We start from the raw sequence: 12,604 nt of genomic DNA on the forward strand, positions 1-12,604 counted from the left end.
CCCAGGAAGTTTGGAAATAATTAATTAATTAATAATAATTAATCTTTGGTAAATAGAGGATCAGTCTGGTGGGTTCTCCTTAAATAGAGGGCAGAAGAAATTGATTGATATATTTAAATTGTGATATAAAAAATCTTCCAACAGTACCTCAGACGGATCAACCAGATGCCCAGAGCTGTGAGCTTGGATGAACCTAGATCCCCTTGTAAAGTCCTACTGTGCATCCCAGAATCTGGAAACAGGCCTGGCCCCCTAGGGCACAAAGACCTTGTTCTCCCTCCCCTGGATGTTCTGGGTCTGGAAGGAGGGAGATCCCTTAACCACCTGGCCCTCTTTGTCTTCTGTTTCCTTCTCTCACTCTGTGTGTGTGTGTTTGTGTGTGTGTGTGTGTGTGTGTGTGAGAGAGAGAGAGAGAGAGAGAGAGAGAGAGAGAGAGAGAGAAACAGAGACAGAGAACATCTCTGAAATTACAGAAAAATACCTACAACTTAGTATTCCTGATCAATCATAGAGTCCACATCTCTACTACCACCTCCCAGGTGAAAATAGAATCTCTCCACTCCCCAGATACCCACAGCCTCTTCCCTCAGCCTACACCCCTGTCAAGTTATCCACGCAGCTGACTCTCCCCTGCCCCTTACCTCTCTGCTACCCACCCACACTGCTCTGAGTTCTACCCCATGATGTCCCTATTTACTGCCTTTTGTTACTTCTCTAGGAACCCCCATCGCCATCTCACTATCCACCCTGGACACTTCTGAACCCCTCCCCACACACGAGGGTTGGAGAATCCAGGGTTGGTTCCCAGGAGAAGGCACCTTCCTGTCTAGAAGCAGAAGAGAAGTTGTAGTCACTCTACTGTTGAAGGCACCCACTGAGTTTTTCATTTCATCTACCGAATCTTTTATTAGCGACACTTCTGTTTGTAGCTTTCTTATTTCTGCTCTCATTTCTTCCTATATTTCCTTGGCATTTTATACCACTGTTTCTTTCATGTCCTCCTTTAATTGACTGGATGTCTGTTCCACCATTTCTTTGAGTTCATTGATCATCATCAGTATTTCATCTCTGAATTCTTTATCAGAGAGATCATATTTGTGGGTCATCCCTACTGAGGCATCTGAAATATTTTTTTTATCCACTCCTTGTGGTGAAGATTTGCTCTCTTTCTTCATGTTGTTTTGCTAGTATGGAGATAGGACCCTCCAGCTCACTATCAGTGTACTCTTCTCACAGCGAGAAAGGGTTCTGGAGGAGTTCGGTCAATGATGGTCACCTTTTTCCCTTTCTAGAATACTACCTTCCTCTTTGGCGCTCCTCTGTGACTTATGTGAGGTCTCTACTGAAGCTTCAGGGTGTGTGTTCTTTTATATTAGGCTTATTCAGTTTCTTGTGTTCACCATTATTTTGGTGAGATTGGAATAGGCTACTGGACAATTGGCCTAATGTGATTGGAATGACCAGGATGTTCTCCTCAGTATTAAATAATGGAGATTGAGATGTGAGTCCAGACCACTGGGAAGGGGAAAAATAACTTCGGCTGCCCAGAAGGCCACACCCCATGCCGCCGCATGGTAGCTGTGAGGAAGTTGACCACATTGGTGCCAGAGCAGAATTAAAGTCTCACTTCTGATGCAGTCCTAACACTTGTCGGGAGAAGCCCTCTGGCCCGGGTGCTGGGGGGCACCTTGGCTGAGGGGGGAGGTGTTCTTGCAGTTCCCTGATGATTTTTTTAAATGTTGTTTCGGAAAGAATCCATATTAGGGCATCAAATTTTTGCGTGCTTCAGCTAACTTGCAACATTGCTTTCTGTAAAACTGCTTGGCTGCTTTGCACCTGGGGGAGAGGGGACTTGGAAAGTGAACAGGGCATAACTTCTTTCTAAACCAAGTGTGACAGGATTCAGGTGTATTTACTATTCCTGAAATGTATTGTCTTAGTAAAGCACCCTGCAGACTTGGGTAAAGGATAACTCAGGATGAGGTGGTTGGGGGAAGTTGCCCTTTCCTGGAGTGTATTGTCTCACTAAAGCACCCTGCAGACTTGGGTAACTCAAAATGTGGATGGTCAAGGGAGATTACCTAAGGCTTAATGATTCCGGCTATAACCTTGCTTGTGCTGACAATCGATGTATGTAAATGCTGATCTTTGAATCTATAGGCTAAGGAGTGAGGTACTTTTAAATGGATTGGTTAGGAAAGTATGTGTTGTTACAAATCTATTGGCTATGAAATGTGCAGGCCTTGCTGTAGCGGCCAGTGAAGGCCTATATAAGATCCCCTTTGAAGAAGCTCAGGGCTCTCAGTCACTACCCACTCTGGGCTATGCTGTGGAGCCCCAGCATGCTGGTCTAAATAAACCCTGTTTTTACTCCTGCAGGAATTGTGTCTATCTGGTCTCTCCGCGCCTCCCAGGGCTAGGGAACTCCCAATCCCAACAGTTTCTTCATCAAATTTTTGTCCCTTTATCTCTTTTCTTCGTTTTGGCAGCCTAGTTCAGCCTTGAGATTTTATCAGCCTCTCCTTCCTCATCCTTCTTAATACAGCCGTATTGATGGCTCTTTCAGGGTCAGGGGAATGAGACCCATTGTATTTACTGTTATTTTCTGTTTTTGGCATATCGAATATACTACAGATATCTTGCCAGGCTCTGCCGTATTATGAGAAATGGACTCCAATGTTTATGAGAAACGAACTCTTCCTTATGTTACATTTGCTTTCAATGGAATGAACATCTCCGAATCCAATAGTTATGTATATACCTAGGTCAAGAACTCAACATGATGAATGACCGGGCACCTGAGTTGTGCAGGAGGAAGAGAGCGACTTGGAACGCCTTCAAGAGCATCGAAGAAATAGCTTAGAGGACGAAGAACCTCCAGCTCCGGGCACATCTCTTCAATTCCACTGTTCTTCCTGCATTAACATATGCCTCAGAGACCTGGGTCCTATGAAAACAGGGTGAGAATGCTATTCGGGTCTCCCAAAGAGGAATCGAAAGAGCTGTGCTTGGAGTATTAGCCTCACTCAAGTGAAAGAAAGAATCCGGAGTTCTGACCTCTTTCGACGATCGAGACTCAGGGACACTGTCTCGTTTGCCAAGGCATCAAAAATCAGATGGGCTGGACACGTAATTCGATTAGGAGACTACCACTGGACTACAGCCATTACCGACTGGGTTCCACGTGATGTCAAAAGATCAAGTGGTCGCCCACATATGAGATAGTCAAACTTCTTCGTCAGGACTCTGAACGATTGGATTGAGGCTTTTCATATTCCTGGAGCAAGCAGATGCCATTGGACTACACTAGCACGCGACAGGAATGAATGGAAATGTTACTGGCACCCACTCAAGCAAATCGATGAGTAACCGGATGTCAAGTGATCAAGTGTCTTTTATCAGAGACTCCACTGATTCTTATATTTTCCCTCTTGAACTCATCACATAATTCTCTGGTAGGCTTTTGATTACTTTTGACTATTTTGCACCTTCTGCCATGTGGGCGGGATACTGTTGGTAGCTTGCTGGGCTCTCCAAGAGGGATGGAGGCTTTTGGGGCAGCTTCAAATCGCCTTTAAAGGTGTTTCCAGTTAGGCATATATGCGGCCAGGATACTCTCAGTAGCCTGCTGGGTTCTCTGAGAGTGAGAACTAGAGATTAAGAGGTTGCATTCATTTTTTTTTTTTTGGCCCTCCCGTTGATCGTCGATTTGCTCGAGCGGGCCCAGTAACGTCTCCATTGGAGACTTTGTTGTTACTGTGTCTGGCATATCGAATACTCTCGGTAGCTTGCCGGGCTCTCCGAGAGGGGCGGAGGAATCGAACTCGGGTCGGCCATGTTGGCCGCTTGTAAGGCGAACGCCCTACCCGCTGTGCTATCGCTCCAGCATTCATTAAAAAAATTAATAATTTATTCTTATATATTTCACAGTAACAGGTCTCATGATGCAGACATTACTGGGCACCCTTGAGCAAATTGATGAACAACGGCAGGACAGTGCTACAGGACACTTTCCGGACACTTAGGCCGGGACTCATGCAGGGTTGAAGCCCCAGAGAGCCAGGGGAGCGGAACTCTGTGACCTCGAACTCCAGGCTCAACGGACCCGGGAGCAGAGATCCTCTGCCTGCTCCCAGCAGCCTGGCAGACCTCCATTACCTCCACTGCCTTCATTAAATATATTATTATATATTTAATATATTATGCAATTCTTATTAATAATAAACAAATTATTTATTAAATATTAGTATTAACAATATAATTAATAATGTTAAATACAGGGACACTGGGAGCAGGCAGAGGATCTCTGCTCCTGGGTTCGTTAAGCCTGGAGTCTGAGGTCACAGAGTTCCGCTCCCTTGGCTCTCTGGGGCTTCACCCCTGCATGAGTCCCGGCCTAAGTGTCTGGAAAGTGTCCTGGAGCGCGTCTGTGGCTGGGTAGTGGAGGTAGTGGAGGTAATGGAGGTCTGCCGGGCTGCCAAGTGATCAATATTAAATAAAACAAACAAACACTGTCCTCCCCTTGTTCATAGATTTGCTCAAGCGGGCTCAGTAACGTCTCCATTTTGAGACTTGTTGTTACTGTGTTTGGCATATTGCTGGTGAGATACTCTCGGAATCTTGCCGGGCTCTCCACAAGGTAATAAATAAATAATTTATTTAAACAATAAGTAAATGAAGAAAAGACTTTGTGTGTGGGGTCTGTTAGGACAAGCTGTAAGGAAGGGGAATTCAACTGCCCCCATTCCAAAAAGACCTTGGAATTGTCACTTGTGCAATGGAAATCTGTGTGGCAGTATGTAAGGTTTCAGAAACCACGGAGCTGAGCCCATTGAGATGATGCAGTTCTTGTGTAGAATCACTGAAAGGTTTTTTAAAAATAATTAAAATGGTCAATTATATTTCACTCTATCCCAAGGCACTTACTAAATTATACTTCTATAGAATGCATCATTTTCTTAGTCTGACAAACAATAGATGGCAGCTCTTGTTTGGCACATATATATCCTGAGTTAATTTTTGAAATGTTGTTTGATTTTTGATGCATTTGGTTAGTTGTAGATTTAATTTTTTGTTTCATTGTTCTTTGCAGTTCCAGGAACAGAATCCAGGACCTCACTTACAAAAAACTAATATTTCTTGCTCCTTCTCCTTTTGCTTCTCTTTTCCTTCTCCTCTTCTTCCTTCTCTTTCCTTTCTCTTCTTCTTCCTCTTCTTCTTCCTCCCCCTCCTCCTCCTCCTCTTCCCCTCCTCCTTCTCCTCCCCTTCCTCCTTCCCCTACTCCTCCCCTCCTCTTCCTCCCCCTCTTCCTCCTTTTCCTCCTCTTCCTCCTCCTCCTCTTCCTCTTCCTCTTTCTCTTCACTTTCTCTTCCTCTTCACTCCTCCTTCTCCTTCTCTTTCTTCTTCTTCTTCTTCTTCTTCTTCTTCCTCCTCCTCCTCCTCCTCCTCTTCCTCCTCCTCCTCTTCCTCTTCTTCTTCTTCTTCTTCTTCTTCTTCTTCTTCTTCTTCTTCTTCTTCTTCTTCTTCTTCTTCTTCTTCTTCTTCTTTTCTTCTTCTTCTCCACTACCAATGGCCCCAATTTCCCTCCGATCCCACTCTAAGCCTGCCTCTGTGGCAACACCCAGCCACTACCACCACTATTATTACCTTTTAGGCAGTATACCACCCTGAACGCGCCTGACCTCATTTGATATCTGAATGTTTTAGGCAGTATGGTTGGTTTGTTTTGGGCTCGGGGATGGACCACACCTAGTGGGGCTCGTGAGCTTTCCCCCTAGTGTGGAGCCCCAGAGCCCCCTCTGATACCAGCCTTGTCTCTGCATGTGGGTCCCAAACTGGAAGTAACAAACCCAGCCAGTTTCCCCATGTCCCCCCCCCCCCCCCCGAGTCCCTCTCCCCACTGTCCTCTCTGCCACGTGGGCCCAACTGTCAACTGTGCTTTACTCGGGCGTGGCAAAGGGCCTGGTGGCATGAAGCAGCGTGGGAGTCCCCCCTCTGTGGAGTGCTGCTGCTGCTGGTGTGCAGGCGGGGGGCCTCCAGGACAGGAACCCCAGAAGGCACCTCCTACTATGGGACCTTCCCATGGGGCACATCCTGGAGGGTTATTCAGCTGCATTTATCAGTGTCACCAATGGGAAAATTTACTTCCTAGGGATGGGGAGATGGTTGAACTGGGGATGGGAGTGTGTGACTGCAACACAACAAGTACTATCTCTCCAGCACTATAGAGATCTCTCTCTCTATCTTTCTTTCTTTCTTTCTTTCTTTCTTTCTTTCTTTTGCTTTTTCAGTCACACCCAGCTATGCATAGGGGTTACTCCTGGCTCTGCACTCAGGAATTACCCCTGGCGGTGCTCTGTGGACCATATGGGATGCTGGGAATCAAACCCGCGTCAGCCACATGCAAGGCAAATTGCCTACCCACTGTGCTATAGCTCCATCCCCAAGTTCTTTCTTTTTTTAATACACCACTTTAAAGACATTCTGCCACACTTTCTCCCTACACAAACAAATATGGGGATGTTGCTTTAACAAGAGGATTTTTGTGTCACTGACAGAGAAATGTGTAAGAATCAACTATCAAGTCTGTACATTACACTCAGAGACTGTTCATCTGTGCTGCAACATCTTTTCTTTCTTTTTATTTAGTGACTGTGAATTTACAAAGTTATTCATGATTTGGTTTCAGGCATACAATGTATCAACACGGATCCTTTCACCAGTGTCCACTATCTCCTCCAATTCCCCCATCCCCCACTGACACCCCCAATGACTCCCACCATCAGTCTGCTTCTAAGAGTGGCACTCTTCTGGGCCACACCTGACCCTACTCAGGGATTGCTCCTGGCTTTGCACTCAGGAACTACTCCTGATGGTGATCAGGGGACCGTATGGGGTGCCTGAGATCAAACCCAGGTCGGCTGTGAGCAAAGCAAATGCCCCACCCACTGTACTCTGGCGCCAGCTACTTTAAGTTTTGCACTGTGGGTTAGAGTGCTCCTCCTGACAGGATTTCATAAATAGCCTATTACCATCTTTAATATCTGGATTTTTTTATTCCCTCTCCCACAAAAGTTTCCCTATGGTGGCACATGCCAAGGCCTACAGCTGTCGCTCTCACATTCTGTGGAACTCTGGAAACTCGAGGACCAGTGTCCAGGGCTGACCGTTGAGGCCTCACGGGCCTTGCTCCCTCCTGCCCTCTGGGTCCCTTTATTTTTCCATCAGCGTAAATGGGTCTTAGTCTAGAGGGGGGAAGTTCTTAATATCTCTGTCCCCTCCCCTCTACTCAAATCCAGTTTCCTTCCCATCCCTTTCCTTCCCTTCTCTTCCCTTCCTCTCCTCTCCTTTCCCCTATTCTCTACTCTTCCCTGTGTTTGAGTAATGACATACTTCAAAGCATGGAGAAATGCCAGAGAGTCAAGTGTAGTTCACGAGTCAGTTACAGAGCTAACACCTGATACAATAATTAACCTCAGATTACAAACAGACTCTATTACTCCACCTTTCTGTGCCTGATCCACACAGAGTCCATCCCTCCCCCCACAGGTGTCCATTAGATGACCCTTCCCTGCCCCTTTCCCAGCCATTTCCTCCCAGCCCCAACAAGACATTGAGTCGCTGCCCACGAATGGCCTATCTGGCTCCTGATCAAGCTCTTAATGGCCATGATCCCAGAGACTCAGGAACAAGTCTTGGAACCCAGCAGGTTCTGGCAGGAATTCCTCCAGATTTTATTGTTAAAATTTCATAATTCCAAAATTGTGCGGCCACTATTGTGGCCATGTGACATCATATGTTATTCATAATCAGCAATAGAAAACAAATTGTCTACGGTTGCCTTTTTGGCAGATCTGTGTGTTTTGGTGTGAAATCTCAAATAATAATGGTGGATCTGATGTCGAAATATTGAATGTAATCAAGGTAGAGTGAGAGTAATGTGGAAATCACTGCTCCACAGGTAGGGAGAGGGTGTGGGATGGGGGGTATACTGGGGTTTTTGGTGGTGGAAAATGGGCACTGGTGAAGGGATGGTGTTTTATCATTGTATAACTGAGACTTAAACCAAAAGCTTTGTAACTGCTCTCACGGTGATTCAATAAAAAATTTATAAAAAGGGGAAAAAAAGTAAGGTGGAGTTCATGCCCAATTCAATCAGCCTAATCAATGACTGAATAAATAGCAATACTCCTACATTAAAAAAAAATTTTAAAATAAAGCTTCTAACTCATTGCTGGGTTTTGGTATTCACTAACATGGAGAATCTTACTGATAGGTGAGCTCAGGTAGAAGGACCTGCATTGTGAAACCACCCAGGGATTTCTTAATTCCTGGAACCTTCCAAAAGCCCTGGAGCCTCCTCTAATCATGCATTTCTCCCCAGAATTCTGTATAGATCCACCCCAGGACACATGTTGAGTGCATGTCCACTGTATTCCTCAGGAAGTATTTTCAATAAACCCGTATCAGCCTGATTCCTTTCTTGGTCCCTGCCTTTTCTTCTAATGAGCCGGTCCCAGACATTTCAGTTATCTTTTCTGTTTAAGTCAGTTTCACTTTTGAATCCTTGTGTGGAAGGGGGTACAGCCAGCAGTGCTCAGGGCTTATCCTCTGGTTCTGTGCTCAGGGATTACTCCTGGTGGCACTGTAAAACCATAATTGATGGCGAGGATTGAACCCGGGCCAGCTGAGTCCAAGGCAAGCACCTTATCACTGCAATATCTCTCTCCAGCCCTTGAATCAAACCTCATGCTTTCAAGGCAGCATACAACCACTTAAGTGAAATCCCAATTTATACATGATTCTATCCAGTAATCGAACTCGGGTCGGCCATGTTGGCTGCGTGCAAGGCAAACACCCTACTGCTGTGCTATCGCAAGCAGGGCTGGTGCGATAGCACAGTGGTAGGGCGTTTGCCTTGCACACAGCCAACATGGCCGACCCGAGTTCGAGTCCTCCACCCGTCTTGGAGAGTATCTCGCCTACATGGCAGAGCCTGGCAAGCTCCCCGATTCGATATGCCAAACACAGTAACAACAAAGTTTCCAATGGAGACGTTACTGGGCCCGCTCGAGCAAATCCACGAACAATGGGAGGGCCTTTACCTTTACCTTTTACCTATCCAAGAAAAAAAAATGGCAAGGGGCAGGGGTGATTGTGGAGAGATAGTACAGTGGGTAGGACGTTTGCTTTGCACATAGCTGACTTGTGTTTGATCCCCGGAACCACATCTGACCCTCTGAGCCTCACCAGGAGTGATCCCTAAGTGCAGAGCCAGTAATCAGCACTGAGCACTGCTGGGTGAGGTCCAAAATAATAAAACAGAAAGTTCCATGATAGGATATGGCTTGGCTCACCGATTTGTTCCTTCATGACTTGGAGGTAGTCACCAGCATAAGTGGGGTTGGCAAACCAGCCCAGACAGAACTGGAGGTATTACTTGGCTGCCTCCACGTCCTTAGTGTCACTGATGTCCAGGGGCTCCCCCCAGGCGCAGCTCAATGAAATCCCCCACCAGCCGGTCAAAGAGAGAATGGAGGAGGGTGGAGGGACTAGGTGTGGCTGTGCCCCCTCCCCCACCTCCGTGGGCACCAGTCTGAGCTAGGACACCACGCTGTTTGCTGCACCAGGTGCTGTTGTAAGAATGCCAGGCTCAGGCTTGGGCCTGCAACAGGAAAAAGCACAGAGGTCTCTTCTGTGTGGTTTCACTCTTTTCCTTTTTTCTCCTTCACTCCCCTTTTTTGGTCTCATCCAGCGATGCTCAGGGCTTACTCCTGGCTCTGTACTCATTTATTACTTCTGGTGGTGCTCAGAGGACCATATGGAATGCTGGGAATCGATCGAACCCAGGTAGGCCACATGCAAGGCAAATGCCCTCCCCGCTGTGTTATCGCTCTGGACCCTTTTCTCTCTTCCCTTTCAAGCTTCCCCATTTTCTAAAGATCCCATTTCAGTCCTGTCATTCTCACACATCCCACTTGGCCCAACCCTGTTTGGTCTGGCTGCTGGAGGTGGGCACTCAAGGTCTGCCCGGGCTCAGCCGGCACAAAGGACCCTCTAACTTCGCTTGGGCTGGCTTTCTGCTTGTCTCTGAGTATTTTCTACAGGCACTCGATCGCTGGGGAACATGTCGAGGGTCTGGAACAGTCTTGGTGTTGGAATCTAATCTTTCCTTTCTGCACAGTGTCTCCTGCTGCCCCATGGCCCTGCACAGCCCAACACCTGAGAGATTGGTGGAGGAGGAGGAAGCAGCCTCAGTTTCCCCTTGCCAAGGAGAGAGGAAGCCTCAGTTTTCTGTCTCCAGATGTTCCATCTCTCTGCCATCAGCCAGACACACATTTCACCGCCAAGTTTCTCTCTTAGCATTCCTGGGACTTCCCAGGAACATAAAACTCTGCCCTGGAGCTTAGGCTGATGGGGAAACAGAGATAATTGGCAATTAGGCCTGGAGGATTTGTTTTCCCTTGCCAGTGAAAAAGGAAGCCTCAGTTTCCCCTTGCCACATTTCCCTCACTGACCAGACACATAATTCATTGCCAATGTCCTGCCCCAGTGGTCCTGGAGATTTCCAGGACCATACAAATCTACCCTGGAGTCTAGACCGACAGGGACACTAAAATATGGGTCAAAGATGCCTAGAAAGATATAGACCGGCTAAACAGCATATACTTTTCTGGCAACTTTTCTAAAAACTTGTCAACCCCTAAGGACTGCTAGGAGCCTTTAGAGGACAAAACTCCCTTTCAACTCAGCCCTACACTAAGTTCCTCCCCACTTGGGAGCTTTTTCTTCTCTCTTCTACTTTCCATAAACTTCTACTTTCCAACTCTGAGTCTCAGCCTCATATTTTACTCAGTATTTTCATTCTTGAAAATATTTAAGAACTTGGGAGTCAAGAAGGAACACAGTGAGCCGCTGTAACCTGTCCAGTCCCACCTGGTCATCGCAAGGTGCTGAAGGCGCTAAGGGGCAGCAGCTCCAGACCCAGGAGCATCACAAACCCCTGGGAGCTTGAGTGAAATGCAAATTCCTGGGCTCTAGTCTAGAGTTGAGTCAGAAACTCTAACCATGAGGCCCAGTCACCCTTTTTTTAAAGAGCTGTATTATTTCTGGGGCCGGAGTTATAGTAATGTAGGTGAGACACTTGCATTGCACGCGGCAATGCTGCTTCAATCCCAGCACCCAGAAGTTCCCCAAGGCCCACCTGGAATGTGGAGTAAGCCCTGAGCAATGCTGGGTGTGGCTCCCAAATAACAAAGCTGTAATATTTTTTCAGTTACGTGTCAGGGATAGAAAATGTGCTCTTCCAGAGCTATATCTCCAGCCTTAAAAGCAACATTTTGACATGCTTCCTACATTTTTGAGAAGCACCTATGTGAGAACGGAGTATTCAGGCCACACCCCCCTCACAGAACACCCTTGTTCACTTGTTCACTTTCCCTCCTGGACTTTTTGCCTGTCAGAAAAAACTACCTAGACAAGTGCATAGTGCTGAAGTGGGACATCAGGGAAAGCTCTCAGGGTGCTGGGCAGGCAGTCAGCGAAGGGAGTCACACGGTTGGTGTAAACTCACAGTTGCAAAGTTAGCACTGGGATGTACTGGGCTGCTCAGGACCACAGTTAATCACGCTATATTGCGGGCGGCAGGGTCGTCCGAGGGCTGGAGCACATGAGGGACCCCAGGCTTGATCCCTGGCACCATGTAGTCCTCTGAGCACTGCCCAGGGTGACCTCCGAACACCAAAACAGAAGCAGCACTGGGTCTGGCCAGAGCCAGACAGAGATGGCCGTCCTCCACCCTCACTGACGCCTCTGGACCCTGCATGCCACCCTGCTGCACCCTTGCAGGCAGACCCCGATACATTCTGCTCAAGTTACCATACTCTTTCTCTACTTCCCATGTTCCCCTGCTCCTTCCAAACCCCAGCTCTATCCAAGTGCTAGCTGCCAGCATCTGAGCGCGTACCATGGGCGCCCTCACTTCTGGCTCCTTCCTGGATAGAGGGACCTCACAGGTGGGGCCTCTGGGTTTCCCCCTGCATGGGATCCAGTCCCTTAGCTAGACTGGAAGCTCTAGATCACGAGACCACACTAGCAGAGAGTGTGCGGGAACCAACAGTCCATTAACAGCAGGGAAGCCAAGGCACGGGAAGGCCAGCAGATGTGCCCGGCCATGGCAGCCGATGAGTTCAATCCCTGGGGCCCAGTGAGCTGGAACCAAGGTCGCTGCCCCCTCTACTCCATTGCAGCCTTCTGGACCCGGGCACCTCACCTTTATGATGTGGTGTGCAACCTGGTACAGGCCTCTCCCTGGCAGCTTCAGACCCGGAATGTGGACCCCCGTCTCATAGCCCTTTCCACCATTGTCTGCAGGGAGGGCAACTGGGCTGTGAGATGTGTGTGTGTCTGTGTGCATGTGTGTGTGTGTGCATATGTGTGTTGTGTGTGTGTGTATGAGTGTGTGTGTGTGTGTGTGTGTGTTCAGGGGGGGGTGAGAACAATCAGGTCCGGCTTACCAGAGGTTCACTGAACTGATTCAGAGCTTCACCCTATCCCCAAAGACCTCGAAGCACAGATCGGTGAAATCACAGAAGTAGGCAGCCAT

The 12,604-nt window shown here is 47.6% G+C and overlaps 1 pseudogene; it reads right to left on the minus strand.

The window, feature by feature from the left end:
- Positions 1-12,604, minus strand: part of LOC130036098 (lactase-like protein) — a 60,932-nt pseudogene extending 48,328 nt beyond the window's left edge.

This window comes from Sorex fumeus, unplaced genomic scaffold, assembly GCF_029834395.1.
Source record: "Sorex fumeus unplaced genomic scaffold, SorFum_2.1 ptg000063l, whole genome shotgun sequence".
Classification (NCBI taxonomy): Eukaryota; Metazoa; Chordata; class Mammalia; order Eulipotyphla; family Soricidae; genus Sorex; species Sorex fumeus.